Raw genomic sequence first — 7,199 nt, 5'->3', positions numbered from 1 at the left:
GCCTGTGTGCCACAACTACTGAAGTCCATGCACCTACAGCCTGTGCTCCGCAACAAGAGAAGCCACTGCAATAAGAAGCCCACGCACCACAACAAAGAACAGCCCCCATTCATGGCAACTAGAGAAAGCCTGCATGCAGCAACGAAGACCCAACGCAGCCAAAAATAAAAAAGAAGAATGCTAAATAGATGCTCACAGTGAGAATTTTAACAAAGAACTAGAAAATATAAAAAAGAAACTGTCAGAGCTGAAGAATACAATAACTGAAAAGAAAAATACACAAGAGGGAATTAACAGAAGATTAGATGATACAGAATAAAACATGTGTGATATGAAGGATAGAATAGTGGAAATCACCCAATCAGAAGGGCAAAAAGAAAAACAAATTTTGAAAAAAAAATGAGAATAGTTTAAGAGATCTCTGAGACAACATCAAGTGTACTAACATTTGCATTATAGGGGTCCCAGAAGGAGAAGAGTGAAAGGGGTAGAAAATGTATTTGATGAAATTATGGCTGAAAACTTCTTGAACCAGATATCTAGGTACAGGAGACACAGTGAGTCTCAAACAAGATGAACCAAAAGAGACCCACACCAAGATATATCATCATTAAAATGGCAAAAGTTAAAGATAATTAGAATTTTAAAGGCAGCAAGAGAAAAACAAAGACTCACATATAAGGGAACACCCCCCCTGATAAGGTTATCAGATGACTGTTCAGTAGAAATTTTGCAGGCCAGAATGTAGTGTCATATATATTTAAAGCACTGAAAAGAAAAAGCCTACAACCTAAATTACTCTACACAGCAAGGTTATCATTCAGAATTGAAGGAAAGATAAAGATACTAAACCTACCCTAAAAGTAATGTGATATATATAAAGCTATAAAGTCTCCACCAAAAAACTATTAGAATTAATAAATGAATTCAGTAAAGTTGCAAGGTACTCTATACACTAATAATAAACTATCAGAAAGAAAATGCAAGAAAACAATCCCACTTACGATCCCATCAAAAAGAATAAAATACCTACCAATAAACTTAGCCAAGGAGGTAAAAGACCTATACTTCAAAAACTATAAGACATTGATGAAGGAAATGGAAGATGATACATATAAATGGAAGGATATCCCATGTTCATGGATTGGAAGAATTAATATCGTTAATACTATCCAAAGCGATTTCCTACCGTACATCACCAGTGCTTCCAGGTCATGGTCATTTTGAGCCTGTATCTGGGTGACTTCTAGGCGGTCGTATCACTGACTACTCCCCACCCCCCAACTCCGTGGTCCTGCGTGTCTCCTGCCCTCCCATCCCCACTGAGCCCTCTCGGGTCCCCTCTGGGCCTTCTGCCCCTGGTCACCAAGGTTTGCTGTGCTCTCACCCACTGGTGTCATTTGGAGGAAAGATGAATGGGAGGGCTGATTTTCAAGAGACAAATACAGAAGTTCCAAGACCAATTCCCCACATAAGGACTGATTACATTCCAACAGAGGAAGAAAGAAGAGTCTTTGCAGAAGGCAATGATGAAAGCTTCTGGTCCAGATGAATCCTTTCAGGTCATCCCAAATATGGTTCCATCCCTAAAAATATTTGCTTGCATCATGGGATACTTTGCTGGAAAGCTTTCCTATGTGAAAACTTGCCAAGAGAAGTTAAAGAATCTTGAGAACTCCCCTCCTGGAGAAGCTTTATGATCAGGACAGGCATGACGATCTTCACCAACTGGGCACTATTCTCAGAAGTCAAAATATGACTCAAACATGAGGGGTCATTTATCTTTTGTGACAACCCCAGCAGCAGACAACATAGAAAAAGAGATGCTTCCTCATTATGAGCCAACTCCATTCAGTGCTTCTATGAATGAATCTACTCCCACTGGTATTACTGATCATATTGCCCAAGTCAAAGTAAACAAATATGGAGATACCTGGGATGAGTGAAAAATTGCATCATTGGACCTACTGAAGAAGTTTCAATATCCAGCGTCATCTAGGTGGTCATGAACACCTGCATGCTTTGAGTTCAGCAGCAGTCTTCATAAACACATTTAAAACTAGAACCTGGGTTTTTGTGGTTTGGCTTATGAAGATGATGTTCTAAAAACTTACATTTTAATATAATATTGTGTGAATATATTCATTTGGGGGAACTCTCTGAATGATGGTAGTATACCATGATTGTACACAGTTTGTGAAATTGTTTTAAGTTACAGGGCAAGGATACTGTTATAAAACTATCAAGTGAGTGCAAAGCTCTAGAATCACTGTATCTGGAAATAAATGATACCTGCATGTTGAATTGGGGTGGGTGGGTGTAGCAATCATAATTTTAAGTCTTAAACTTTATATCAAAAATTATTCAAAAGTCTTTCTCCAGTGTTTGCTGTATTCTCTTAATGTTTATGGTAAATAAAATATAAAGGAACATGCATTAAAAAAATACTATCCAAAGCAATCTACAAAGTTAATGCAATCCCTAACAAAATACCCATGACATTTTTCACAGAACTAGAACAAATAATCCTAAAATTTGTATGAAACCACAGAAGGCTGAAAATAGCCAAAGCAATCTTGAGAAAAAAAAGAACAAAGCTGGAGATATCATGCTCCCTGACTTCAAACCATACTACAAAGCCACAGTAATCAAAACAGTGTGGAACTGACACAAAAACAGACATAGATCAAGGAAACAGAGAGCTCAGAAATAACCTCCCTCACATATTATCAATTAATCTATGACAAAGGATGCAAAAATATACAATTGGGGAAAAGACAGTCTCTTCAATATGTACTGTTGAGAAAACTGGACAGCTACATATAATAGAATGAAATTAGAACATTTTCTCATACCATATACAAAAATAAACTCAAAATGCATTAAAGACCTAAATGTAAGACTGGAAACCATAAAATTCCTTGAATAAAACATAGGCAGTACACTCTTTGACATGTCTTATCGATATTTTTTGGATCTATTGCTTCAGGCAAAGGAAACAAAAGCAAAAATAAACAAATGGGACCTAATTATATTTAAAAGCATTGCACAGTGAAGGAAACCATCAACAAAATAAAATGACAACCTACTAAACAAGAGAAGTTATTTCCCAAAGATTTATCTGATAAAGAGTTAATATCCAAAATATATAAAGAGCACATACAACTCAATATAAAAAAAAACCAAACAATGCGATTAAAAAATGGACAAAAGACCTGAATAGACATTTTTTTCCAAAGAAGACATACAGATAGCTAACAGGCACATGAAAAGATGCTCAACATCACTAATCATCAGGGAAAGGCAAATCAAAACCTCAATGAAATATCACCTCACACCTTTCAGAATGGCTATTATCAAAAAGAAAATAAATATAATAAATATTAGTGAGAAAGTAGAGAAGGGGAAAATTTAGTTCACTGTTGGGGGAATGTAAATTGGTACAGCCACTGTGGTAAACAGTATAAAGTTTCCTCAAGAAATTAAAAATAAAACTACAATATGATCCAGCAATTCCACTCCTGGGTATGTATCTGAAGAAAATGAAAACACTAATACAAAAAGATACATGCAATGCAATGTTCATAGCAGAATTATTTATAATAGCTAAGATGTGGAAGCAACCTAAGTGTCTATCAATAGGTGTATGGATAAAGAAGATGTGATTGATATATGATAAATACATACACACACACACACACACAATGGAATATTAGCCATAAAAAAGAATGAAATTTTGCCATTTCCAACATGTATGTACCTGTATCATGCTTAGTGAAGTTAAGTCAGACAGAGAAAGACAAATACTGTGTTTCACTTACATGTGGAATCTAAAAAATAAAACGAATGAATATAACAAAACAGAAACAGACTCATAGATACAGAGAACAAACTAGTGGTTACCAGTGGGAGAGTGGTGAGGGGACGGTCATGATAGGGGAAGGGGATTATGAGGTACAAACTACTAGGTATAAAATAAATAAGATACAAGGATATAATATACAGCAAAGGGGATACAGCCAATATTCTATAATAACTTTAAATAGAATATAATCTATAAAAATAATGAACTACTGTGTTGTATACCTGAAACTAATATAACATTGTAAATCAACTATACTTCAATAAAAACTGCAAAAAATGCAAATTAAAAAAATATTGTACTACTTCATGGATAAAGTAAGTATCTTGCAGCAATGCAATTCCATTTATACCTTGGCCCTGCTTTGTGCTATTATTATCATATGTTACGTAGTACTGTCATTACTGATACATATGTTATAACCCTTCACAATAAATTGTTTTAATTATCAAAAATGAATAAATAAATAAACCACTATGGCCAATTGATTTGTGACATGATGTCAAGACCATTCAATGGAAAAAGAGTAGTCTCTTCGACAAATGGTGCTGGGACAGCTAGATATCCACGTGCAAAAGAATGAAACTGGATCCTTATTTCACACCATATATCAAAATTAACTCAACATAGATCAACAATCTAAAGATAAGAGTTAAAACCATAAAAATTCATAGAAGAAATAATATGGGTAGATCTTCATGACCTTGACTTTCACAATGATTTTTAGATATTATACAAAAAATATAAGCAACAAAAGAAAAAATGGATAAACTGGATTTCATCAAAATTAAAGACTTATGTCATCAAAGGCCATTATCAAAAAGTGGACAAGATAACCTACAAAATTAGAGAAAGTGTTTGCAAATCATATACCAAATAAGGGTTTGTATCCAGAATATATAGAGAACTATTGCAAGTCAACAACAAAAAGATAAAAACCCAATTTAAAATGAGCAAAGGACTTGAATATACATTTCTCCAAAGAAGATAAACAAACGGACAAGAAGCACATGAAAAGATGCTTAACATCATTAGTCATTAGGGAAACGAAATTCAAAACCACAATAAGGAACTTCACAGCCATTAGGATACCTCATAATATAAAAAGGAGAATCAGAAGTGTTGGCAAATGTGGAGAAATTGGAACTCTTGTACACTGCTGATGAGAATGTAAAATGTTTCAGCCATTTTGGAAAATTGTTTGGTGTTTCCTCTAAAAGTTAAACAGAGAACGGAATGGCAATATAAACCTACATTCTATCCTTAGGTATATACCTAAAATAATCGAAAACAGGTCCCAAAGCAAGTATATGTATACACATGTTCATAACAGCACTAGTCACAACAGTCAAAAGGTGTTAACAGCCCAAATGTCCACCAACGGAATTTATGGATAAAGAAATTGTGGTATATACATACAATGGAATATCACTTGTCCATAGAAAAGCAATGAAGTACTAATAAATGCTACAGTGTGGATGAACCTTGAAAACATTATGCTATGTGAAAGAAGCCAGACAAAAATAAGGTCACATATTTTATGATTCCATTTGTATGAAATATCCAGAATACGTAAATCCACTGAGACAGAACGCAGACTGGTATTAGCCAGGGGCTGGGGTGGAGGTGGCAGGGTGCAAATGACGAGAAATTGCTTTACGGATTAGGGGTTTTACTCTGTAGTGATGGAAATGTTTCAGAACTAGGTAGAAGTGCTAGTTGCCCAACATTGAGAATGTGTTAAATGCCACTGAATTGCTCACATTAAGATGGTTAATTTTATGTTATGTGAATTGTACCTCAATAAATTATTTTTTTTAAAACTTTGCTGGTGCCCAGTATGTGTTTTAAATGTTAATCTTCTAAATAGTTTATCCCTATTAACATAATTAAGAATACACAAGCTTCAGAAAACTGAAAACAAAATTAGTCAATTAGCAGATGCAGGAATTGGAAACAGGAGGTTAGAGGAAATGCTTGCAGTTAAAATGACAATAAAAACGCCATCCGACTTTTTGTAGCCAAGATGACACACCCAGGTGCCCGTCCTTGACTTGACTAGAGGCAGGAGAGGTATATCCAGACCTTTCATTCAGGGCAGGGACAGGAAGAAACAGGAAATAATCCTTCAAGTCCATGTCAGGAAGCTGTGCTTTCTGCATTTTTTTCTTTCTGAAAAAGGTGGTAGATTGTGTTCATTCGACTGCAGGGGAAACTTCAGAGACGGGGAGCCAGGACTGAGAGATAATTGAGCAAGACTGAGATTTCTCAGTTTGCCTAGATACTTGTAGAAGGCAATAACTGTGTTTTAAATGAAGGTTGAGTATTATAGTAGAATAGACCTTGGACTTTATTTTTATTTTATTTATTTATTTAGCTGCATTGGGTCTTTGTTGCTGTACGTGGGCTTTCTCTAGTTGCAGCGAGCGGGGGCTACTCTTCGTTGCGGTGTGCGGGCTTCTTATTTGTGGTGGCTTCTCTTGTTGCAGAGCACAGGCTCTAGGCACGCAAGCTTCAGTAGTTATGGCACATGGGCTCAGTAGTTGCGGTGCACAGGCTCTAGGGCTTGTGGGCTTCAGTAGTTGTGGCACACGGGCTTAGTTGCTCCGCAGCATGTGGGATCTTCCCGGACCAGGGCTTGGACCCGTGTCCCCTGCATGGGCAGGCGGATTCTTAACCACTGTGCCACCAGGGAAGTCCAAGACCTTGGATTTTAGAGTGAAACAGACCTGAGTTCAAATCCCAACTCTGCCCCTTAATAGCCGTGTGACCTCATGTTATTTACTTAGCCATTTCAAACCACAGTTTTCCTTTCTCTTAAATGTGAATATATAACTCTGAAAGATTATTGTGAAGATTAAGTGAGGTAGATACAAAGTACCCAGCACATGCCAGCACACAGTAGATACTTGATGCTAGTTATTTTTCTTCAATCAAATTACAGATGACTTCTCCCTCCCACTTCACTCCCCCTCCAAAAAAAGTAATTAGAGTTGGTTGATGAAGAAGGATAATAAACCAAACCTTCAATTACAAAAGATACCAAAACAATTATACCAGGTGATGAAGACGAGTATTCAAAGCAATGCTTTTTCACCTGGTAAAACATCTGCATGAGGAGGGATAAAAGCATATTCCTCGCAGAGAGATCAGCAGAATGACAGAAAGGATGCTGAACAATTTCATCCCAGAATCCTTGCCCTTTCTATTGGCCCCATAAGAAACCAAAGGTATCCACATCCCATGAGCAAAAGGAAGCTCAGCTGGGGAATGAATAACAATGAAATCATTTGAACAAGAAGAGTAATGGTTTTCTTATCCTCCTCAGGAGGTTCTA

At 36.3% G+C, this 7,199-nt stretch overlaps 1 pseudogene; it reads left to right on the top strand.

Annotated features, from left to right (window-relative positions):
* Window positions 1-1,411: 1,411 nt before the first annotated feature.
* On the top strand, window positions 1,412-1,946 carry LOC136143004 (OCIA domain-containing protein 1 pseudogene; annotated as a pseudogene).
* Window positions 1,947-7,199: the final 5,253 nt, after the last annotated feature.

This window comes from Phocoena phocoena, chromosome X (genome assembly GCF_963924675.1).
Source record: "Phocoena phocoena chromosome X, mPhoPho1.1, whole genome shotgun sequence".
NCBI classification, from domain to species: Eukaryota; Metazoa; Chordata; class Mammalia; order Artiodactyla; family Phocoenidae; genus Phocoena; species Phocoena phocoena.
The sequence above is the reverse complement of the archived record's forward strand: the minus strand, read 5'-3'. Positions and strand labels throughout refer to the sequence as shown.